The sequence below is a fragment of the Acanthochromis polyacanthus genome, chromosome 13 (genome assembly GCF_021347895.1).
Source record: "Acanthochromis polyacanthus isolate Apoly-LR-REF ecotype Palm Island chromosome 13, KAUST_Apoly_ChrSc, whole genome shotgun sequence".
NCBI classification, from domain to species: domain Eukaryota; kingdom Metazoa; phylum Chordata; class Actinopteri; family Pomacentridae; genus Acanthochromis; species Acanthochromis polyacanthus.
In genome coordinates, this window is record NC_067125.1 from 9,098,379 (window position 1) to 9,124,336 (window position 25,958).

A 25,958-nucleotide genomic window follows, 5' to 3' on the forward strand; every position below is an offset into this window, starting at 1 on the left:
CTCTGTTATTGTGTTCTGGGAAAGTGCATGGCTCTGTTGCTTGTGTTTTGCAAAGTTTTCAACTAATCAGGGCACCAGCAGAGACGCGTTCCCCCCCTTTTTTGCTTTGAATAAATAAAGGCTGACATGATTGCAGGTGAGCAAACAAGGTAGCCTTATCCCTCTAGATGCATTAGGAATAGGGCTGTTTGACTTCATTCAGTGCCCATTAGATCTGAAGTCTTCCTGCTATTCAAGGCTAAACGCTTTGCCTGTAACCACACCATCTGCTTTGCCCTCCTGGGCAATTTGCAGGCTACTGTCCAGATCAAGTGTTATGAGAGATTTGTGTGGGTGGACCGCAGCAGATGGTGAGATGGAGAACATGGCTGGTTGATGTGGTAGCTAGGCTAACTGTTGTGGTTGTTGGTCTCATTTTCAGCTGTGGCTAGCGCAGTAAACAAAAACCGGAATCTTTCAACATGGAAGTAGTTTCTCGATGATGACTCTATCATCGTCGGTCTGACTGTTAATTGGCCTGCTAATGCTGTGGAAGCCAGCTCATATCTTGTCATCAGAGAGACTACTGACCCCTACACTTCTCTTCCAACCATCTGGGATTTGACCCTGTGGCCGTTGTGACATTAGTTGACCCCCCTGCTACCATGTGTGTGGGTGGGTGGCATGAATGTGACCTGGCCCATGGCATTCAGAGGCCAACAGTGGCGTCCGTTATCATGTTTATTTCACCCACAAAGTAGTAAGAAGCAAAAAATAATCAGATGCAGGTCGCTCCTGACAGCTGGATTTTCCCAAGCTTGTGCAATTTAGGCAAGATTCCAGCTGAGTGGCTGATGTTTTTTGTGCATGCATCTCTTGTGAGTGTGTGTGGTAACACATGGAAACCCCATTCAGACTGAATCAAACCTGTGTCAGTCGATCCTCCTTAATGACTAGTGTTGGGTGTGGGTCTGACGCCGATCGATTTTCAGATGAATGTGATCTTGGATTCAAATTGCCCTTTAGGAATCTCACTGGTTGTGTTGTGAGGTACTTGAATATGATATAAATAGCCACAACAAATAGTTTCAGCTCCAGACCTCACTAGTTTTAGTAATGTTTTGGAAGGTGGTCGTATGGCTGGGCGATAAATTGAATTAATTCGCCTTTTTTTAAAACCTGACGATTTGAAAATTTGCCAAATCGTAAAATCGAGGCGAGCTTCAATATATAACAATACAGATTCTTCTTCTGCCTTTCACGACTTGTGCACTGGCGTTTGCTTCCGCCTCTCATCTCCTTCCGCCAAAACACTCATATTGCCGTCATGGCGGACAGAACATCAGACGAAGAGTTGGTCGCGAGAAAAGGGCCTCATGTCACATCGATTACATGGAAGTGGTTCGGCTTTGACAAGACTGACACAGAGCAAACTACAGTCATGTGCAAGGTTATCAAAAGTACTGTGAAAACGAAGACTAGCAGCACAACCAACCTCTTTCAGCACCTCCGGCAGAGGCATCCTAAAGAATAGGAAGAGGGCTCACAGCTACGGGAGTGCGGCTTGGCTAGCACTAGCCATAGCAAATAGACCGCAAAGAAACAGCAAAAATCGATTAAAATCGTAATCGTCCAAGATGACTAAAAAAATCTAGATTTTATTTTTTGGCCATATCGCCCAGCCCTAGGTGGTCGCATAGAAAACATTAATCCTGATAACTAGATTAGCACCAGCAGCAGCTTAACCTTCTACACTTTAGCCTCCATTTTCTGTCCTTAGATGACTACTATCATTCACTTACTGACATCGAATGGGACCCCTGCCTGAGAGGAATCGTATGCTGAAATGATATAGCAGACCCAGGCTGGATACATGTCCTCTCCACATTCTCTCATCAGTAGCTACCCAGAGCAGAAACCCTTAAGCATTGGCATGGACCTATGATGTTTTTGACTTATCTGTGCCATAGACTGAATGATGCTCAATATTTGAGACTGACATAATTGTCCAGTAAGGGCAGAATAGAGGATATTAATGATCACTTCTTAATTGATTATTGCTATTCATAATTTACCTGGCTCAAATATATTAAACAATAAAGCAGAAAAAAAGGGACACATAATTTCTGTCAGATTTCTTGTAGGTTTGCTGTAGGAGCCTCTTGCTGTTTAGTGAGATGAAGTCAGAGGTGTGTTTGCTGCATAAAAGAAGAAATCTCTCTGCTGTCTAACTGCTAAATGTGGCAGTTGTGTAGAAGAACTGAAGCAACAAGGTGTGAAAAAGGTTTTTGGCAGCTCACTGGTATAGACGCTAGCGCAAAGCTGGGATTTTTAAACACTGACTGCCTGGGAGCTGAGTGTTTTCACACAGACGCTGCTAACGTTCAGCTAGATTGATTGTGTGTATTGGCGACACTCTGCTGTGAGTATCTATAGATTTTGGAAGTGGCAGTAAATAATGACAGATTTCCTGGAGTTATAAAGCTGCTACGACGTTATTTCTGGATCTCAGCTAAGCAGCTGTTTCCTGTTAACTGCAGTGTTCAAGTCACTTTATCATGTAAATCTACTGTAGGGATTTTTTTCTGATATCAAATGTGTACAGATCAGTAACTACTTGTTGTTTACAGCGGAAGATGTGGCTCTTTTTCTGTTTAATACTTTGGATTTTGCAGGGCTAATCATGGTATAGGAAATTTAAATGACATTTTTGCTATTTGTTCTATAATTTCTGTAACATGGTGTTTCCAGGTTTCTTAACTTTCTGATATACAACACCCTCCATAATTACTGGCACCCCTGGTTAAGGTGTGTTGAAAGCCTTAAAATAAATTCAATTTTTATTGCAGAAGCATACTGTCACACTGAAAATTGTAGAAAAATGTATTATAGGAAAAGATTAGGTTCTGTTTTGTTGGCAAAAGGTGGTTGTAGAAAGTATTAACATCAGGGGTGCTAATAATTGTGACACACAGGATTTGATGTAAAAGAATTATTTCTCAATGTGTGATTTCCCCCCCCCCCCCCCCCCCCCCACACACACACACACACACACACACTGAATAATGAAAGGTTGGGTTTTGCTCTTTTTTTCATTGTGGTCCTGTATTATTTAGAAGAAAAATAATTTATTAGAAGCTAAAGAACACATCTTAACCAGGGGTGCCAATAATTATGGAGGGTGTTGTAAGTAAGCAGACTTTTCTGCAAATGTCAGTGGTTTTGTCAGTATATGGAGAAGCAGCTGCCGTTTTTCTGTCATTGAAGTGAAAGTTAATTGATTATTGTTAACATGGCTAGAGGTTCAGTAAATAATTTAAAATTTACACCCCCATTATGGAGATTTTTAAATGATAATTTGTTAAATTTGGCCACTGATGTAACAATTATAGTAGAATTTAGTCCATAGAATCCCCATACCAATGTCTTTCAGTTCACCATGTACATCAAACGGAAATGTTTGCACAAAGAGCACCGTGCTCAGATAGAAATACAGCAGCAAGAGTCATGATACTTACAATTTCAGTCAGCTGCATCACGTCAGGAGACGTTTTTATTTCATGCTGCGTCCATCAGAGGATCTACATATTATAGTTAACTAATGGAGGCATTCTGCTGTCATCAGCTCACGTCTCATAAATTTCCACCCCTTCCACACTCTGTATCCCACACTCACTCTAACGTGGATGCTTGTGGTTGTACACACACACACACACACACACACACACACACCAGCAGTAGTAGAGACTCGGAGTCCAGGCTGTTTCAGCAGAAGGGGACTGTAGCCAGTGTGTCTGATGCTGACTCAGTAGAATGTTAGTGTTGTGAAATCCCATTAAGAGCAATCCGGTGCTGAGCAGGGCCAGGCTTGGCCTTTACGGGACAGCAGGTCATTTTAAAAGGCCAGCAGTGGCCTTGTGTTTGCACCGTGTAATGGAGTCTAATCACTTGAGTGGCTCACACTCAATTGAGCTGCTCTTTTAAATTGCTGCCACTCATGTTTAGTTGCTCTTAAATGCAATTTAGATGATTTTCTGCAAGTGTTAATGATGGAGAATAATTGTTTTAAGAGGTACAGGGCTTAATGGTTTTGCCCAAACGCTTTTGCTACTGTTGTGTGTTTGTGTGTGCAAAAAGAATATCCACCGGCCGTTTTCATTGCCCTATCCTGATCAGGTCTGTTTAACAGCAGGGATTGTATGCAATGCATCAACATTTCCCCCCCAGGTTCAGTCGTGAGTGCCAGTGGCCAGCAGATGGGTCACTTTGTGGGCTTTGTCTGCTGGAAGGGATCATGGGAAAGGCTAAGCTCTAACTTCCCACCCCGTCATTGGCAAGTCACCGATGGTAACACCGTGCCACTGGCTTCTGACTGTCAGTATTTATAAGATAGGACATGAGACCCTTTCTCCAGCAAAAGGGTTTCTTTAAAATGCTCACCCATTTGAAGCCAGTACCTCTCATAGTTTCCCTCCTTCAGGCAATGTGTGCTTGATTAGAACAGAGTAGGTTGCTGCCCTTGTCAGCCATTGTTGCCCGTTGCTGCTGAGAATCGGATTGTCACCCAGCTCTTCAGGCAGATGACGGATGTTCCTCCCAGCGGTACAGAGAGACAAGTTACTGGGGCTGTTTATCTTTCACATCTGAGAAGGATGTGGTGTAAAGCGCTCCTCCTGGAAGAAGCTTCCACCCACATGTTTCTATAATGGAACACTGAAGCTCTGCGTTATGTGCTGCATTGAGCGACAAACTCCTATGAATGAAAATTACTCTTGACAGAGGTTTTGTCCTCCATGTATTCACTAAATGCACTACTGCCACTCAGTGTGGCCTTGCATGATATTATAATTTCCAACCTTAATAGCAATGACACAGATCTGCCATTGAGATTTTCTCTAACGTAGCCCATGGCATGTCTTTGGCAACATACAGCCCGTGTAGGAAAAAAAAAAAATTGACTGCCTACTCTCTGTATGCTGCCTCTCCTTTGTCCTCATCTGTTTTCCTGCCACAGCAATCAGCCATGCAAAACAGTGTTCTTAAGCCACTGGGTCAGTGTGAGGGCAGAGTCCACATACACACAACTGCAGTGAATCACCTCAGGTAACCTCAGATTATGCAGCAGTGTGTGTATATGTTTGTGGAAAAATCCGGTCATTCAACCGAAATGGGAGATAACGGGAGAATCGTGTATGTCAGCACGCTAAAATGTAGACTTATGTGAGTGTGTTAGTAAACCAAGAACGAAATGCTTTATATTATAATACAGTAAACATTGTTGTTTTTTTTTCAGGTGAAACTGTGTTAGCGTTGTAAATCTAGTGGTAAGGCAATGTCAACTTTTTAACAAATAAAAACAAGCATTGAATTATCGCTGGATATTAGTTTTTAACCAGCGATCTATAAATACATGCTTGTCATGTTTACGTTCAGAGTTGTGCACTGGGACACATTGTAACACGGAGTTCTAACAAATGTGTTCGAGGCATTTCCTTCCACATAAATTAAGCATTACTTTATGGTTTTTGAAATTCTCCATTGTTTACATGTATGTTTATCACTTTGCAGTCTTCCTTTCTGCTTTTATTGTTGCAGTGCTGCTTTTCTTGGCATGTAAAGATTTGGATTTTCTTCTGACGTAAAATGAACTGGTGATCAACCCTGTCCAGACTATGCCTTTAGCCCTTACTCAGTGCATGCTGGGATACACTCTGACCCCGTACCAGCTTTGCACAGTGTGCTTAAGAACTTTTAACACATCGTAAAAACAGCTCTTGACATTTGTTTTCGGTATCCATTTTTCAAACTGAGTGGTTCCTCCTGTTGTTTTGATGTGACTTGAACAAACATACCTCTGGTTTCAACCGCCCCATGAGCCCAGCAATTGTTTAGCCATACTGCAATGACATGAATAATTGAGTTGTCTTGTGTGCTCATAAATGTAAACCGCAGGGCTCCTGTGGCTTTACTGACGTTCAGCATCTTTGTTGCCTGCTGCGTTCCTTGCAAGAAACCAGCATCTTTGTTCACAGCAGTAGGTTCCATCTAAAGAACCTTTATAATGTGCTTTTGCATGAGTGGGTAAAGGTTATGTGGGTCATGTATTCTGTTCAGAGAGTGTGTGTGTAAAGCAAAATGTACTACAAACGATAGCAACTGTTTTAAAGGAGTTATTTAGAAATGTTGACTTGTAGACTTATTTCATGACTAATTGCTTTGCTGTTTGGACAAAATAACTCGGCGCATTGCTTCGTTGCTGAGTTCTCTTGAGTTTAGGACAAGTGAATGTCTTTGAGGCTGCATGTTTCTGGAGCTCTGGGAAAGAAATAGGTTAGATCAAAGCGACACAAAAACGGATCAGACACTTATCACACCACTGCCCCCCCCTCCCCGTTTTCCAAATTTTGTTGTACATTTTTAATTAGAACTCAGTCAAGTCCTTGAGCACAGCACGCCATTAATTAACCAAGTAAAGCCACACAATGTTTGACTGTAGCTAATGACTTATTTTCTCAGGGGCAGATGAAGCCACAAGCCCAACTATGGCAGATTGAGGCAATTTAGCAGCTAAAATGACATGGCACTTTTGATCTGCTAACATGCCTCCTAGTTAAGCTCCATGTCAGCAGAACCATCCCGTGGCCTACATGCAGCGCGTGTCAAGACATTTTTAAGCATGGCCAGTTATGCAGTTAAAATATGCTCATCACCGGCTGTTTTAGTGGGAGAAATGTGTCAAGGAGTCAGGCACTTTCTGTCCTGCTCGCTCTGCAGGAAGCTAATACAGGTCTTTACACTGTCAACTTTTAGTTTTCATTTTTGGGCCCATTCTTGAGACGGGTGACACAAATTTGTATTTGCGTGTGCTGGTGCTTCTTGCAAATTTGTCCTTTTGTTGTACCTTTATAGCATGCACCTACCAGGAAGGCGTGAGAGACCTGGTGCGTGTTTGTTACAATGAGGAATGAGCATAGTTGTCATCACTGATAACAGCAAAATAGGTACAGATGTGTGTGTGTATATATAGAACATTATCAGTTAGAATATTAAAAGCACCTGATTAATATTGCGTAAGACCCCTTTGTGTTGCCAAAAAAAGCTCTGAAATGCTAGGGCATGGGCATAGGACCTCTGGGAGTGTCCTGTGGCATCTGGGACCCAGAAGTCGTCATCAGATCATTCATTCTGCTTGGGCTTGTTCCGGCACATCCCTGTTACGCATGGTTGGATTGGGATCTGGGGAGTTTGGTGGTCAGGTGAACGCCTTGGGCTCTTAGTCATGTTCCTTGAGCTGCTCCTGAGAAGAGCTTGAGGTGTGGCAGGGTGCATTGTCCTGCTGAGGGAGGCCGCTAAGTACTGTTTCCATACAGGGGTGTGTTTGGTCTGGGACAGTTGCCACGTTTACATGAGACCTTTAGTTTTGCTTTAGAATTAATCCTGCTTTAAAATCTCCTTGTAAACACTTAATTCCTAATTAAAAATTTAATTCCTGTGTAGATTCTATTCATGTATATAGTTATTTCCGCTTTAGTTAATTCCGCTCACTCTGCATGCTTGGCTCCTCACCTAGCGATGTAGCGACGTACACGTTCTGCGACCTTACTGGCGCTACAGAAGTAGTATGCCATTGTTGAGTTGCTGTTTCAACATGACAATAAAAAGCAAAGGGAAAAGCGTGCTTATTAGTTGTTCCTCCATGTTGTTGGGGAAAAGAAATACCGTGGCAAATGGAGTCTGTTTTCTTCCGGTAAACAGGGATATGTCATGTCCACTCCCTGTCCAATCAGAATCCTTTCCAACGCGTTAAAGCGGAATGAAGGAAGGGGAATAAATGTGTGGTCCATGTAAACCTTAATTCGGAATTAATATTTCCATGTAAATGCGAAGCACAACATTTTAATTCCAAATTAATAATTTTGAATTAAAAAAACTTCATGTAAACGTGGCCAGTGCTTAGATGGTTATAGGGCTGAGTAGTGTAGCTGGAAGTTGCCAACATATAATGCTTAATATCAGTGAGTCTAGATAATTATTATTTTTTAATACAGAGGAGTAGAAAAAGCTGTTTGGAATTTACCTACCTTACTGAATTTGATCACTTTACAAAGTCACACAGGTAAGTTAAATGGTAACACAGCGCTGAACAACACACAGTAAAAAAATAAAGAAGGCTTAAGGAATCCTCTCACTTGGGTACGACCCCTGCGGGTGCATACAGGGGTGACTAGAGGCCCAGGCAGTGGCGGCAGACTTGTGTGACTCAGGAGACTTTATGAAAGCCACGGGGAGACCGACACAGTAGCACACTCCATCGTCAAGGGATATTATAGGCTGTTTGTGAGCTAAGGAGGGAGCACGCTTGGAGTTTGCTCAAGAAACCTGAACTCAGTGTTTCTGTTGTTTTCATGGTGGTTTGCATCCAATGCATTCAGGTCAAACGGCTAAATGTTCTATTGAAGTTTTTTTTTTTTAATTGCTATTGATGAGGTGTCTGTTCCCTGATATCTGTATTATTTTATCACCCAAACCTACGTGGGCGTTACGTGTCAAAGTAATGTCCACATGAATGCCTGGACGAAAGGCTTCCAAACAGCGTTGCTTTGTAACGATACGATCAATGTTACTCCCTTCACCTTTTGGTTCATGTACTGTTGGAGCTGAACGGTATCTGTCTGTACATTCTCTTGCTATTTCTGTTTTTTCGTCCCAAAGAACAAAGTAATTGTTTTTTTTTTCCACTGGAAAAAGTGGACGCTCTTTAGCCACAGCAACACAGCAGCAAAGTCTGCTTTTCACAGCAAGAAAAGCAGTACATTTACAACTCATGTGGATGTGCTGATTGCATGTTGCTTCTGATGGCTGACAGCAGTTAAACAAATACTGAATAAATTACACAGCCTTTCTGAAATTTCACATGGTGGTCATTCACTTTATTGACATCTTCAGTTGTGGTAATCCCGGTTGGTAGTAGCACAGAACGGGGGAAAAAGCTCAACAACAACCTCATGCTACCAATCACGATGGTTGTCGATTTCAGTTTCTCCTTCCTTGCTTTTTATTTCAGCAGTTAATTGTGCTATTTTCATTCTTAGTGCAGCCTTTTTTATTAGCTGCCAGTTGCACAAAGGAGTGAAAATAATGTTCTGGGAGTTTTTGGGTTCATAATTTAAGCAATGTTCAGGCTGAGGTGGAGTTCTACTTGATGTTGGGTGTGTGGGGATTTATTTATGGTAGCTCAGCAGTCAGTTACATTCAGCATGACAAGGATGGGGGGTGGGGAAGCACCTCAGGGCTCCTAACAAGGTTACTCATCTTCACACTACATTCACACCTCCTGCACGCACTTTTATTGTGGTATTTAATGGCTGCTGTGAAAGGTGCCATTTCAGCCTAAGCCCATGCACAACTCTGACTCGGACAATAGAAGTGATTGTGACTGAGAATGTTTTGAACTGAAGCGCACAGAGTTGGGAACAATCGCGGGCCGTGGTCTCCCAGAGGCATTTTACTGATAAATAGTTCACCCCCTCTTCCCTGCAGCCATCATTAAAAATGTCAAGTCATTAAAAGCTGCAGTTCTCCATCGTCGCCACCCTCTTTCCCGATGGGAGACATCTCCTGGCCTCTTCTTTTCTCTCGTGGAGCGTGTTAAATTGCATTCCCAAGTGTTTGTGAGCTAAATTGGAATTGTACCTCGATTGCTGCAAACTGATTGTCCCGTTAATTATCAGTTGATGATAAAATGGCAACGACGAGGCAGAGCTGTACTAACGGTAAAGCAGACGCTCATAAACACCTGTGCACTAGTTAAAAAGATGCCTTTTGTGGTTTGGGGCATTGATCAAGGGCAGTGTGTTCTTGAAACGAGGGCATTGGAGTCAGGTTATGCTCAAAAATAGCTCGCCTGTTTGACATGTCTTTACTGTGGTGGAAGGTAGAGGTGTTCACTGCTGTTCAGAATGACCACAGTTGAAGGAAGTGTAAAAGGCTGTCAGTCACAGAGCGCAGGGAGGGCAGATTTTCAGTTCTCCAGTGGTCATTGAACTAATCACATTTACCATGCTGCTTTGTTGTGAAAAATAAGCTAAATAAAACTTTCATCAGCTACTTTATTCTAAATATCTCGTACAAAAACTCGCATGAGCCAAAAAAAAATGGACTCTTCAGTTGAACTGCAGGCTGTGTTTACTCAGAGCAGATAGGAGATGAATAGGGACATAAATTAGAAAGACTGACACCAAAATAAAACATACTTCAGCAGAAATAAGTTAAATGCAACATAGCTGAGACACTATACAGAAGAGCACATTGTTGGAGGATACATTCAGCACGGTGGATATATCTTGGTAGAACTGATGTGCAGAGTGGTGTGAAAATTAACTATTTTGTAACCTGGCAATAGCCAGATTAATAATTGTGTAGTACTTGATAGTACTCCACAATATCAATCTGGGACTGCTCCATGTAAATCCGTTCGGAGGAAAGAGGCACGGATTGGACAATGCAACAGTATGTCCCGCCTCTGACAGGTTTGTTTTTAGCCAATCGCGGGATCTTCACGACGAGCGGAGCCAATTGGTAGATTAAACTCTTACCAAAACCCGTAGGTAAAAAAGCACAAACATCTTTACCATCCAGAAATGCGCAAAGCGCCTCTCGTTGTTCTTCCTTCAAAGAAGCGATAGGAGATTCAGCTAAAACTGACTTAATAGCAGCATCTACACGATCGTCGTCCTCCGTTGCCATGTTTGTTTTGATCTACTGGCGCTTGGTGTCGTCTTCACACCCAGATATCCCGCCCATTATCCCGCCCCACACACGAATACTGCTGCGTGATTGGCCCGAACCAACTTGGTGCTGTACGAAAAGTGAAGGCGGGAGCGGAGCAAGATGGTTTCTTGAGAGATTTGTGAACTCACAAATATCGCGAGAAATCAACTTGCTGGCAAGGTTAATTATTTTGTAGCGATTGTAAAAAAATAATTTAGTAGTAAAATATCTATAATATAGTAGACCTGCCACTGGGGACACTTGGATAATTGTACATTTTAATTCCAGGTGTTTACAATTTTTGAAATAAATGTGACTTTCAATTTAAATTAGTTGGTGTTGATGTAACTGTGTCATACCACACAGAAGACATTTTAGTATTTGCTGTGCTGCTGGTCATGATTGTGCCGTTTCTTTAGAGCTCCAGGACTATTATAGTGAAAAATGAGCATATGGTGAGTGATTTAATGGTGGCAACAAATATCCAGAAGCTGCTTTGGGTTCAAAGGGTTAAATATATAAAAACAGTGGGAGACGCATTAATAGAGGGAAGTTCAAACCCTGCCTGATTTCTCACCTCCACAAAGCTCCCCGGTGACTGAATGAGGTCGATGTGAACGTCTTATGTTCCGCAATGTTATTGAAGTAGCTGTACGCACGCCATAGATCAGTATGGTAAAGGAGCGATGTTTCAAAAACTATTCAATCAGTTGGCAAGCACGGCTGATGGAGATGCTGCCACCTTGACTTTTAAGCATAAATCCATTGAGTTAAGACTTGAATTGGAGGTGTTTCATCTTACAGAAGCCCCATCTGTGCCTTATATTGCCATTTATCATATTGAATTGAAAGTATAAATGTGTTTAATGTTAGGAAAGCTTCACAGAGCTTCATCAAGGGTTATGTTTCTTTGCTGATGAATATTTCTGTACCAATCGTTCAGATCACCTTGACTTTTCTCTATTGCATCGAGAAATTTGGTAGAAATGCACCTTCCTGCGACAATACATTTTTGAAGTGGTTATATCTGTAATGTAGCTTAAAAAGACGCTGAAATGCAGATTGCTGTCGTATTACTGTTGCTATGGGTTCTAACAGGATCACAGACAAATGTTGATACTGTGCTTTGATGCACTGTAGTTCATTTAATCATTTTTATCCGTGCGAGAAGCCACAAGGCTCCACTGATGGATTAATTTTACAAGTTTGGTGGTTTCCAAACACACCCTGCACCAATCCAGCACTACTTTGATTGCCAGACATTCTGCGGTCTCTCATTTGAATGCATAATTGTCAAGATAACACCCTTTGCCAAAGTGTGTTTGCATGAAAGGCGTGAATCAGGATTCTAGACTGGCTGTCCATATTAATCAGTGGAGGTGTCTTTTTGGATGCATTTACATGAGCATAGGATAATGGAAATAAAAATCTGTTATTCTTTTGATCACTTACCCTGATGGATGAAATTTATTCTCATTTACATCTTTGAGAAATTGTGCCTCTGTCAAAGACTAAAAATACTTTTGGTTTAAGTACCTATAGATGCACTGATTGCTGCTAATCTGTACAAGTGTCCCAAGTTTTGCCAGACAGCACTTGAACACTCAGCAGACAGAATTACTACTCCAGTGTCGCAACACTCGTTAAGGAAGAGCAGCCAGCACTTTAAGTGCTTTATTTAACAGATGGAATTTGAGTGGAGTAAAGCAGCAGTGCTTGACCACAGGGAGTAAAGTTGATGTTGGAGCTGCCGCAGTGCACCCCTCTGCCTGTCACCACTCTCTGGGCTGCACTGACTCATTAAAGAAACCCACATTCATAACATTTAGCGCATTATAAAAATGCAGATTTATCTCATACAAACTGCACATCTAGCAGTTCGATAGCCACCCCTACACCTACCTCTGTTGTGAAAATCGGTTCATTTTGTCAGTAATTGTTTCAACCAAAATGTTGTTACAAAGCTAAATATTGTTTGCTTCCACCTTTAGAAATTACAGCTTTTCATTGTAAACTGTATTTTTAAGTATTTGAACAGGGTTTCTGCAGGGCATTAATAGTCATTAAGTTTGTTTTGCAAAAATGAAGGCCTTAAATAGCATTAAAAATCATTAAATTTGATTCTCAGTAGCATAAAAATTATTTTTTTCAAGAAAAATAATTGACAATAATAAAATGTAATTATAGACTGTGATTCATCAGATATATCTGCATAAACAGGCCGATGCATTGAGATAATTGTTCTGGGTACAATTGCCAAAAACTGCATGTTTTTAAAGTGGCTAGCAGGCTAAATCAGGTGGAGGAGAACTGGGAAATGGGGAAATGCAAATTCCTGCAAAAATGGCTAGAAAATGTGGAATTCAGAGAATGAGTACAGCCCGTAGGTCGTCAGGGGTGGTTTCTGGATTCCGAAATGGTGAAATGTGGGGACAGTTTTCATATAAAAATCATCTTTTACAAAAAACCCAAACCTGTGTAATTTGTCAAGATAATGGCCGTGGCATTAAAAGTTTTACAGTATAGCATTAAAATGGCATGAAAAAGCATTAAATTTGACCGATTTCTGCAGAAACCCTGTTGAACTTTTGGTCAAATAAACCCAGATGCTTCAGGATCTCAACTTTGGCTCTGCAAAGTTGTAGCTTATGTTTTTCTTTTAATATTTTATAGAGCATCAAATTAATAATTAGTAGCTGCAGCCAGGGGTTGACTGATATGTTAGATTCAACGAGACTGATAATCAATATTTGGAATCGATGTATATTTGCAGTAAAAAAAACAATGAATATTGATAATTGGCCAGGTTGATACGGAGTTGACCCATACAGTAGGTGCAGTTGAATTAAATTTATGTTAACCACCATCAGTGCTACTTACCTCCATGTCTTCTCGAGTGACAAACGTATTTCCTTCCTCAGATACGATCTCTAAAGCTATTTTGAGCATTTAGCAACTGCATTATCTACATCAGTGTCTACTAGCTGTCATCACTCCTCTTTCCTGCCTATGCTGGCGTATTGCTGCATGTCTTAGTCTATTCCTGCTGCCTGTTGATCACTGGACTAGTGTAAAACCATTGGCAGGAATGTGTGCACATCCCCGTGTATGCCAAATAAAGTAGATGTACTCATATATAAAGGGCTCTATATTGCCATTGGAGGTCTATTGTATCCACAGGATGCTTTTAAACAACACCCCCTTTCTTTTTAATGTTTGAAGAGGAGTTGCCTTAAAAATTTGATGAACATTAAGATTGCACAGGCTCATGAATAATCAGAACAACAGAGCCCCCCCCCTCTATTTTTTTATTCCTTCTTTTCATTCCCCTCTTTGTCACCATCCTATTATTTCAAATTGCTTCATCTTGGCCTGAATTTTAGCAGGACACAAACAAACACTGGTTTTCTCAGGAGAACACCTAGCAGCACTTCAGTGGCTCTTGAATGTATAATGCAAAACATTGTGTCAGACCGTTGCCTCTAATTGTTCTGTCGAGTGTTCGGTGTTTGAGCTCATTAACATGTTCTGCCAAGTATCGTTTGCCAGATTAATAGCATCGTCTCCTCCGCCGCTGTAAATGGAGTGGCATGTGGTGACCCACAGGACAAATGTGTGTTATGAAGCTCATTGTGGCGCCTTAATCAAACCATTGTGTCTTTTCTCAACAGGAAACAACCCAGGCTTTGACTGTGTGGCCTCTGTTGACGTGGGAAAGATGCACTTCTCTCAAGACCCCTGCACTCAGATGGATTAAGAGGTTTGTTTCCAGTCCTACAACTCTGCTCACCTACCTTCATTACACACTGTAGCACTGTCTGTTGTTTTTTTATCTAGATAAAAAACAGCATAGGTACAGTAGATAGGTTTAATCTATCTACTATGTTGTTTTTTTTAATCTATATTCAAATTTCAAAGCCTTTCATTGTGCTAGGTGATATTAGTGCTGATGGAAAGATGACTTTCTTTCCATTCAGCAAAGCCTGAATACATGCTGACTCCAGCAAGCGATATGCCTTTGTTTGATAATGACAAAGTATCCGACTGTTGATGGGAGGTGGCTGTTAGTGATGCGAAGACAGACTGACTGATTTCAATGATCTTCCTCACATTCCATAACCCAGCTGTGGAAACCCGATCACACGGGTCTGGACTTACCTGTAGGCGCAGGGAAACTGAGCCAAGCCGCCTGCTAAATTTTTCAACAGGTCTGAACCCAAAAGCAGCTGATAGGCACTGCAGACTTGGAGAGTTTTGGCTCGGGTTTCAACCTGCAGAAGCCGACATCACTAATCTAATTGTTAAAGCATGCTTCAGAATTGTGATACAACATGGCACAGGTGCAGCGTATGAAGTTAACGAAAGGATCGTATTACTCTGGAAAAAAATAACATTGTTCTGATCTTTCTCTTGCCAACATCAAATGTCATTTTTTTATGATTCAAAAGAAGTATATCAGGCTTTGGAGAGGGACATCTTAACATTAGTAATGGAAGTGTATCAGGCAAATAAGAAAAACACACCGCTTTATGAATATTACAGAAAGATGTCAAAGCACTGCAGAACAACAAATCTACAAGGCTGAGGTTGCCATGACAATATGTAATACCATGTAGAAAAGAAATTGCCAGAAACTTTACCAGAAAAGCCTTTAAAAACTAGACTAAAAATACAGAATTGCTTCAAAATATTAAGTGTGACGTGTAACCAAGTGACATCTTGTTTGTGCTGAATGCCGACTGAATAGCGTTGTGTTGAAGGTGTGAGACCGGTCTTTGTGTCGCATGCTCCAGATCAGTTTACCAAAACCACCCCATGACAAAAATGTGTTTGAAGAGAGAAAAAACCCAATTCCATATACACTGTAAAGCAGTCCAATATGTGAATAATTTTAACGCATGTTTTTGCCTGAACTTTGGAAATGATGTTTAGAAATTTTGTGTTGTTGCTAGGGCTGACTTTTTTTTTTTACAAGCAGTGATTTCTGATATGTTTGATGGAGGTGTTCAACACTATTTGAAGAAGAGTCATACATTTGTTCATTTGTGGCAGCCTCTCACAATATCAACACTGACCGCCACATATTGACTTTTTTTTTTACTACTTAAAATTGCTAAAATCCTATTTCACCGTAGAGCACAACACACTTGTCGACTAACAGCTCCTCTCCATGCACGCTCTCAATCCAAACACGTGCAGGAGGACCTATTGTTGTCTGCTTTTCCCCACAGAATGGAATCAGTTTGGAATTCACAAATGGATAGTACACGTCTGAACAAATTTGTCCAAACTCGTGCTTTCAAGTTAACGCTGATAAGCTAGTGTATCTTTTCTCAACTATCTGGGAGACCGAACCCTACCAAGCATCTTCACTGTACCCTGGCTCACGGCTAACTAGCTTTAATCACATATTGTCTTAGAGGCATAGCAGCTCTCTGGAGGCAGCTGTTGTCGGGGCTTGTCGGGGTCTTGAGCCCATTTAGGCGTTCATACAGGGAGCTGAAGGGTGCACTCTGACCCAGCACTTTATCAGAGACAGCCACTTTGTTTTTGTTTTTGACTCCAACACAACTAGAAAAATATCTCATTTTCAATAGAGATAACATAAACAATTGGTACACTATGGCAGACAGGTGTTACTGCTGTGTCGATTTTGTTTGGCGACATAAAACTTCTGAAGTTTCAGCACCCAGAACTAACATTCAGCACCAGCAAGTCTCGTCTTTGTGTCCTTTCAGAGAATAGAGCAACAATGCAACTGAAATTTCCCCACACATCAGGATAAAGTCAGTTAAAGTGAACCCGGTGACCCCTACTACCCTGTCATTCTCCCTATTTTCCCCATTAATTGACTGGAGTGCTCACAATAGATCCCTCCGCTGCCATTCTAACCAAAATGGCACCAGACTTTGTCCAGTATAGTTGGAAGTGGATTGTCAGACAATGACAGCAGGCTTTATACAGCTCCACTTGTAGCATGTGTGCAGCCTATTTTCTAATCACATTAACTTGTGAAGGGGCTGTGTTTGTGGTCTGGGTGTGTATGTGCATGTGCAAGCTTATGAAAGCTTGCCTGGGGACCAGACAGCCTTTATATTGTGTATTACAAATACACATAAAGTCAGTCTGGAACTGCTCCATTGAACCAAATCTAGCCCAGAGGCGGGACTTCCGATCACAGCTTGAATTGGAGAGAGCCAATCAGCATAACGCATGTGTGACGCAATCACTAAGCGACCTAACAACTGCCTTTCCGCCATGATGTTTTGTAGTTTTAACAGCTTCCTTCGCCGTACAGGGGTCCTGAGGAAAATCTAAGCTCTCCCTTTCAACAGTGGAGGGCAGCATTACGCATTCTATCGTACAGCCTGCCGGAATTAAAAGAAGAAGAAGAAGTAGTCCAAACAGTTATGGCGACCAGTTTTAACCCATAAGAACCCACGGTGACACCAGTGTCACAAGCACTTTGAGTGCCACAGTCTCTTCCTGTAAAGTTTCATGTCTGACCTTAATTCATTAAGTCCTTTAAGGAAAAATGGGTCTGGGTTCTTATGGGTTAAGGACAAATTCAGCCCGTGCAAAACAGAGGAAAGCGCACGAGAGAAACCTCGCACTGTTGCGGTCGCCATTTCGTTTGTATGCGGGAGGTGCACAGGTGTTAGATGGGTAATCTCGGCCCTGAAGATGACGCATCGTTAACTCCCGCCTCTGGTGCTCTGATTGGTTCGGTCTGATCTGCTCGGAGCTTGACAACCTGTCAAAATGTGTCAATGGAGGAGGGCTAGACCATATTCCCGTATATCCCTTATAACGGGAATACAAAGTCTAGCTAAGCTAGGCTATATGAAAGCATGACAAAGATGCAAGTCATAGCTGAAGCAACCAGTGGTTCATCCTGCCAGGTTTTCAGCCTCACTCCATAGCTATGTTTAAACAGAAAACCTTTATAGCTTCACCAGGCTAAAAGTTTTCCCCCTATACCTTAATTGCAACTGCAGATGTCAGCAGGTGAATAACACTGAAAGATTAACTGGTTGTTTTGGTTATTAAAGAATCAGTAATTTTTTGATCTGAAGGTTAAGGCTATTGTCCATAAATCATCCGTATACAGTAAAATTGTCTGCCACACTCTCCCAGAGCCCATGAGTTGTAATGTTATGTCTGATTAATAGTTCATAACCCCCAAATGTTTAATTTTCTGTGATGTACAGAAAGAAAAGCAACAATTTGTCATATTTGTGAAGCAGGAACTATCAGATGTTCAGTAGGTTTTCTATGTAGAAATAATAGCTGATTGGTTTTGCCTGTTGAATGATCAACCCGACATTTGAATTGAGCTCTAATTTTGATCGTCTTTATTTAATTCATTCTCCAATTGTTTTCCATTCATGCTCTGAAATGAGCAGTGAATGTCTCTTCCTACCTGAGCATAATAGTCACATTAATAATAATCTGTTCTCAGAGACTTGGTAGACTACACATAGATCTAGATTATGATTCATATGAATCGTGAACAATGTCCAAAATACAATCTTGAACAACACAAAAACATTTATGCTCTCAGTCTGCCCATTCCTACTTAGGGTCCACTGGGGAATGCAGGACTAAAGACGGGGATAGACAAACCACCAATATTTTACTACCAATCTATCACAGGGCTAACGCATAGGTAAAGGGCTCATCAGGAATTCAGAGTTTACTGCTCATTTTGGTGTTATATTGTGGGGGGAGACCTAAGTAGTCTAAAAACATCCATATAGACACAATGATTGTGTGCGGATGTGGTGTTGATGAAAGGGCTAATCACTAGCCAATAATCAGTGTTGAGATACTAAACTTTAAATGTATCCTGTCTCTTTACATTGAGATAGAGATAGCTATGCAGTGACTTATGCACAGTTTGTATGCATGATTTCTTTGTGGTAATGAAGAAAAAATTCTTTCAACTTTTGAGGTTAAAAAGGTCAAAACTGCTCTGCTTATCTTGTGGTGAATCTTAGCCATAAAATGACTCTCCAGTGCTCTGGGGATGAACTATGGAAGCAGGTTGACCTTTTTATGTCTGTGTTGTTTAGATTGTGATTGCGTGTGTGTGGACACAAAGAACTGCTTTCTCAGACAGAGTTAACTTTGGCTGCTGCTTCCAACACGTGGTTGCCAACAGATTTTTCTCCTGGGTAAACGCAGACATGGAGACGGCAAACTGCTACTCAACCTTTGCTGTTGGGCGTGTCTTTGTCTGAGGAACAGGAAGTCATTTTGACAAATGGGCCTATTATTGACTCACTACCTTGGCAGACGAGACTCTTTGATCTGCACATTGTAAAGTCATCCATCTACTTCGTGATGGATGAAAGGAGAATGTTTTTAATGTGTGCCATCATGATGCAGTTAGTTTTATTCTGTTTTCTTTCCAACCTTGGTTTTACAGTACTTTAACTTGGCTGATGTTCACCACCTTATTTCTTTTTCGTTTGCATATTTTCACCATTCCCCGTGTCTGTCTTTTCTTGATTCTTGGTGTTGCAGTTAATGAGACAACTGAAATGTCCATTTCACTTTTTCTAATCATATATGCCTCTAAATGAGTATACAGACCCACAAAAACACAGATGTCTGTTGTGTGTATTTCTTACCAACCTTTCTGATCTCTGCTTGAGGTCGTTCAGCATCTTGCTGCACTGTCAATACACCAGGCCACGTCAAAACTAGGTAGTCCTGCGGTGAGCAGCGGTAACCTTCAGCGTGGATGTTGTTGAATCTGTTATGAATGTAGTGAGTGGGCTTTTTTTTTTTTTTGTACAGTGAAAGCTCCAGTGTGATTTTTCTTGCACAGTGTGTTAATGTATGCAGAACTCAGCATAAACCCTGGTAAGACTGGAGAGTGCAAGCAGGCAGAGAGGAATGCTGTTGTGCGTTTGCTTAGGCGGGAGGGGGTAACAAGTGAGAAGAGGCCTTTCTTGTCTCCCAGGGGAGAAAGATGAGAGCGAGAGAAGCATGGATACATAGGTAGAGAGCGGGGGATGGTGTCAAAACCAAGGAGAGAGGAAGAGGAAAAAAGGACTGGGTGGAGTACCTTGTCATAACTGAGCTTATAGTACAAATACATCTTACATACTGGAATGCCACATAGAATTCTTCTTGAAACCTAAATGAAAACGCCTTTTATGAGGCACAAAAAAATGTGACAAGCCCCACACAATGGCAAAGAATAAAACAGAACGCATCATACATATACCGGTTATTAGTTTTAGTGAGACCACTTTATTAAAAGGAAAGTTTAACCTCACTCAGCATAAACTGGCAAAAACCACCGTTACCCGTCAGTGGTAAGCCTACATTCCTTGTTGATTTTTCTGTATTTTACGGTGGGGAAAAAAAAAATCATTTTCCGGTGACGTAAAATAAATCAGAATTGTTTAAAGCAAATTCATAGATGCGAATGTCCTCTTTAAGATTAATAGAAAGCGCTACATACACCCCAAGCTCCAAAATAAACATGGTGAATTGATAGTAAGTAAAAACAACTGAAGATCTGTACAAGTTATTAGAAAAGGTCAATGTCGAGGGGATAATAAGTAGAATGTGGCTTTATGGGAAATTTAGACCTCAGTCTGTCTAAACTTTAATAAGAAGTCTGCTTGATGTCACAATTAATGCATATATTGTCAGCTGGTTGGGAGTCCAGGAGCTGCCAAAGCACTCTGGAGTTAGAAATGAGAAATAAACTCCCTGAAAGCAACTTGCTTTTGGAATGGACTTCTGCCTTGAAGTTACAGTGAAGACAGATGGTAAACGAAGCAGGGTTTTTCCTGTCTCAGAATGGAGCTTGAGGGGGTGAGTGAGCATGATTTCTCTGCACACAATAGAGGCAATGAATCTTCGTTACCTTATTTGACTGCATTTCTTGTTAATCATCCGAATACAAGTGAGGCAAAACCCTTAAATGAAATAACTGTTAGCTTGCTGATACTGTTGAAGCAGTGCTATGACAGTCAGCAGATTCCTTTGCTAGATTTTAGACTGAGATGCAATTGATGGATTTAGTACAGCACGTATCTAGGGTCTGGCACTTTCTTCAACACTTCTCTTTGACTGGCTTAGTGTCCATTGTCCAGTTGAGCAGAGCCAAGTGAATATGAGCTGTTAATCTGCAAAGATGGGAGAAGTGTGCGTGCGCCCACATTTCTTTCCACAGTCTCCTCTTCGAGAGGAGCACAGTCAGTGCATCTGTGAGAGAGTGGGTGGTTTTGCACTGCTTGGGAAAGACTTTGAGTGTGCTCCACGCTAAGCCCTCCCCTTCTTCCTACCTCTCTATCTTTCTCTCCCTTCTCTCCTCCCTCCAGCAGCTGTTTTCCTGCCTTAGCTGGGAACTGGAGCCAAGCTGTTTTTCCCCATCCTCGCGTCACAAGCAGGAACTCACCGACTTACCGACATACACAAACACACACTCTCTTTTTGTCTGTCTCTGCCCTGTCCCACACTCGTCTGGCTGTTGACTGTGTACTGACCTCATTTTGGACTACAGACTGAGGAGCAAGTATTCCCACTCTTCTGCTTGGCTGCTGTGATTGCGCCTTCACATTGCTGTGTGAGAGCCGCCTGACTGTTGGTAGAAATGCTTTCATGGTAAGATGTCTCTTCTCTTCTCTCGGGCCACTCTTGTCTCTTGACCTCTTGTTGTGTCCGTGATATTTTCTCGGGTATCCCGTGTCTCTCTTAGTAACTCTGCTGCGGGGCTTATTTCATGCTGACAGTTTCCAGAAGTCTTTTTGACTGTGTGGTAAAGCATTCTTGGGCGTCTGCTTGTCCCAGAGGAAGTCTCTGAATGAAATAAAATGTCAAACTTGTGGCATGTCTCAAATGAAATTCAATACGGCATTAATTCCTGTAGTTGTGTGTTGAAAAGTTATGTAGCTGTTCGTGTTTTTCGTTTCTATTTTAAGATCACTCGTGAATTAAACTACTTCTATGGATAAAACTTTGAATAATATTTAACTCGAGTCACTTTTTCTGTTTTGTTTCATTGTTGGCTAGAAATGTTTGTTTATGGCTGTAAAACAGCAAGGACTGTGTTTGTTCATCCTGTCCTTGTGTTGCATTGGACCCTGAACGGCGGGACAGTGACACATGATAGTGGATTTTCTGCATCGTCTTACACTGCTGGCGTATGAGACCAGTTTAGTTCTGACTCATAATTACACTGTACCTAACCTGAGCCGAATAGGCTGAAGCATCAGGTTATGTTAGATAAGACGTGGTCCATACGGCATGTTTGTGTCCAGCAAAGTTTAAAACAGTCTCAGTACCGAGCAGCTGTACTCAAAAGGCTGAGTGAAAATCCACTCCTCTTAAGTAGCATGGAGCTGCAGTGTTGATTAAACCCCAACCCGTTTCTGGATGATTTTGCTCCCACCACATTTTTTGCCTACTGCTGTCTTATTTTGTTGCTACAATACATTCAGCCCAGTTCAGCTGAATAAGAAATGCAGCAGGGACACTAATAGCTTCTTGTTTGTGCTGAGAAGTGCAGACTTTTTAATTTTGTAGAGAATTAAGTTAGTGTACGTGGTTTATGTTTGACAGATTTTTTTAAATGACACGTATAGAATTGGGCTGTTTTTATTAAAAATCATGTTTATTCTGTGCGAAGTGATTGTTACAGAAATGTCACCGTAGAGACCTGCACTTCACATCTCATCAGTTTAAGGAGCCGGATAGTTCAAAATCTGACAATTCCTTCTGTATTTGAAGTTTTTGGCTCTGAAAGAACTGCTGATTAGATAACCTAACTTAGAGCCTTGCTTATTTCTCACTTCATTTTAAGGCAAAGTGAGAATGTTGGATTATTGGTTTTGGAAAAAAAAAAAACGAAAAGATTGGCCACAGACACCCCCCTAATTCCTGTGTCAGAGGGGTATGGGCATTTAGGGGTTTCCAAAGCAGTTCAACCATGAGATGAAACTCTCTTCTAAACATTATCATCAGTCTGTACTTTACAATGTTAATTACGGTTTTTCAGAAGCTTGTGGTAGCTCACTGATGCTTGTTAAGTGTCAGGAAACCAAATGATCAAAACACTGGAACAGTTGGAATACGATTCAATCAGAGGAAATTCTAAAAATGCACTCACATTATTTTTTTATCAATCTTTTGTCACAAATCCATCAAAGTCCTCATCTTCTGTATCTGAATTGAACAGCTGGGCATTTTGACATCAAACATGCCGGGTTCACTCTCGTCATTGTCAGTCAGTCTCGTTGCCAGGTGGCTGTTCAGCAATGATGCCGGCTTTCGCGAAAGCTCGGACAATAGTCAGTACTGTACGTAGCTTTATGTAATATTCTCTAATAGGTTTATTGCTGCCAGCATGTGTAGTGTACGTATTACGTCCCTATGTTGGCAGGAAATGGTCCGACAGTGAGATTTGGAACTCGTGCACACATAAGACGCACCGGGTTAAAAGGTGCACCGTCGCTTTTTGAGAAAATTAAAGGCTTTTAAGTGTGCCTTATATAATACGGTAACTTGTCCACTTGTAGCACTCTCTGCCTGTTTGATTAGGACCTCACACAATCTCTTGTCGCCTTGCCTTTTCTTCCTGATGTCGTCTCACAGGCGTGATGTACTAAGATAACTGCTCTTTGCAATCAAAAGCAATCATCCAATTTCACTGCATGTCGCACTGTGTGAGATGAGATGGTACGTAATCTAACTCTGACTGATATGGAAAAAGTCAGACGTCATCATCTTGCATCATTCACCTGCCCTGCACTCGTGTTTGGAAAATGTAGCAAACGGTAAACAAGCCGTGGCCACAGATCTGTCACTTTCATGCACCACAAATCCTCAACAGAGGAGGAGATTGTGAAGAATGTTGGGCTGGGGAGGAAGGGAACAAAAGAGGGCAACAGGAAATGCTGATTTGGCAAAATGAGGTAAATGTCTCGCTGTGGCATTGTGTTAGCTCAACAGTCGGTTCTGCGTCAAGTGGGGTACTATTTGGCTGGGTCGGAAATGTGGATCAAGCAGCAGGTCCTGAGTTTCTGTTTTGTCTGTCTTTGGTAGCACAAGCTGTAAATTGGCCTTCTGTGGAGTTGTCAAAATAACAACTACCTTTATTTATATCTCACTTTGCAAACTCTTTTTTTTGTTATTCAAGTCTGTAAAAGGAACGCAGTAAAATGGAAAAAGAGAATAAATGCAGTACCTTAAAGGTCCTGTGTGTAGCATTCAGAACCACTGGATATTACCAGAGCATCAGCATAATGAATTGGCATTTCGGGCCACACCTTCCCTCTCTCTTCACTGTTGTTAACTCAATTATTGTTATCTTTACCTCTCTCTGTCACTCCACTTGAGTCTGTCCCAGTCCATGTATGTCTGTTCCCACAGCCTGTCGGCCGGAGCAAACTGGATACACAAATAAAATGCCTCTTTGATTTTGAGGGATACTGGCTAAATGCTGGTCTGCACTTTTTATGTGATGTTGGTGATCACTGTCAGCCTGTTAATAAGTGCCAGGAGAGCCCACAGTTTCAAATATAGGGACTGGCATGCATGCATTTGGCTTCCCAAACATAGAACAGAGAAGCTCAGATCACAGCACATACAGAAGGAGTATGACTTCAGGCTGCTGGAATGCCATTGCTCTCCTTTGTCTTTACATACAGATAGTTGTTTGCTGCTACATCAATGGTTTATTTGTGGACAAAATGTTGCATATTGCATGTTTAACTAGTAGACTAAAATTAAATGCCAATCTAAATTAATAAAAAGTAATTAAAAAACACTGATCTTGACGGACGACCCATGAATTCCCAAAGCTTTCAACCATCTGAAACCCCCAAAATAACTAAAGCAGACAAGGGCTGAAAAATGCAATGTCTTTTCCACTGTCACACTAGGGCTTGCTCTGGGGGTTCAGGCATATGGGTTCTGTAAAGCATCTTGAGACAGTTTGGCCTGTAATTGACACTATATAAATAAAACTGAATTGAACCTCTCCTCCTGTTAAAAAATGCACTCAAAAGCTCCAGCCTGTTTACCACGTCCATTCTGCTCAAGTTCTAAATCTGGTTGATGGTCTAAATTAGTAGTAACTCAAAGGCAGACTCAACATTGCAGAAAAACAAACCCTTTCACCAAACTGTGAATCCATAATGACATAACCATCTTGTTACGTGCACAAAATATGAATTAGAAATAGAAATTTAAAAAGTTGCAACTGACACTCGAGCTGTTTCTGTTTAGCTTTGCTTTGCATGGGTGTTGTCAGCTTTTCTTCTTGTAGAAGGGGGGAAAAAATAAGGAGAACTCTGAGAAACTTGCATTGGAATGCAGTGAATATGTTCACGTCAGGATTGAACCACTGTCTTATGCTCTGGATTATAGTGTGGCTGGCTTTGGTCATCATTTCACACCACTGTTTGCTTTACAGATATCTCTAAACCCTTGTTATCCTTGTCAACTGGCAGACAGCAAGTTAAACCTCTGTTTCAGTCTTTTCCTTGGCTTATCTAGTCTTTTGTCACTGAATCAATATAACAAATAATTAAAAATCTATGTCATTATCGTGTATTTTAGTGTAATCGTCAGTCTGTGCAAATGATAATGCGGTCACACTCAGCACAAGGCCAAACTTGCAGTCAAGTTTTTATCCATATTGCCTGCCTGCAGCACACCATTTCATTCATTCCTGCAACAGATACTAAGATCTCAGGTTATCATTTGTTTGTGCACATACGTGAATGCTCAGACCCATGTAGTCATTGCCAGCAGTTGGTTCTCTGATGCCAGAGTGCAGATAGCACACTGGTTGTGTGTTTGAGTTAGTGCTGCTTCACAGTCCCTGCATTAGTAGTCTGCATTAGGGTGCCTTTAAGATGTACGTGTATGTATCTGCTGGTGTGAGTTAGGGTGGGGGTTGCTTGCATTAAGACTGGCTGCTTGTGTTTGATATGCTAACAATAGCTGTCATGCTACCAACCACCTTCTTCACGTCACTGCCTCCCTCGCGAGAGATAACAAGTTTGTGCCATGGATTCTGGTCCAGCCACATCTTTAATGATGCCAGGTCTTCCTTGCAACCAATCTCAGAGCTGAGGAAAATAACTGAGCTGATATCTAGATCTGCTTTTTAAAGAAATGGAGGAAATGGAACCTGAAGTCAAACATGGGGGAGACGAAGCAGAGATTGTTCTTGGTTT

General features: G+C 41.4%; 1 protein-coding gene across 3 annotated transcripts in view; it reads left to right on the plus strand.

The window, feature by feature from the left end:
• The window catches only part of LOC110955489 (SPRY domain-containing SOCS box protein 4), a 52,109-nt gene that overhangs the window by 965 nt on the left and 25,186 nt on the right, over positions 1-25,958 (plus strand). Inside the window, exons 2-3 of one of the 3 annotated variants that reach the window (XM_051958077.1) lie at positions 14,421-14,509; positions 21,096-21,378. The gene's annotated coding sequence lies outside the window, so the exon portion shown is untranslated. The remainder of the gene's footprint in view (positions 1-14,420; positions 14,510-21,095; positions 21,379-25,958) is intronic. The other 2 variants (XM_022200504.2, XM_022200505.2) reach the window with 2 other exon arrangements.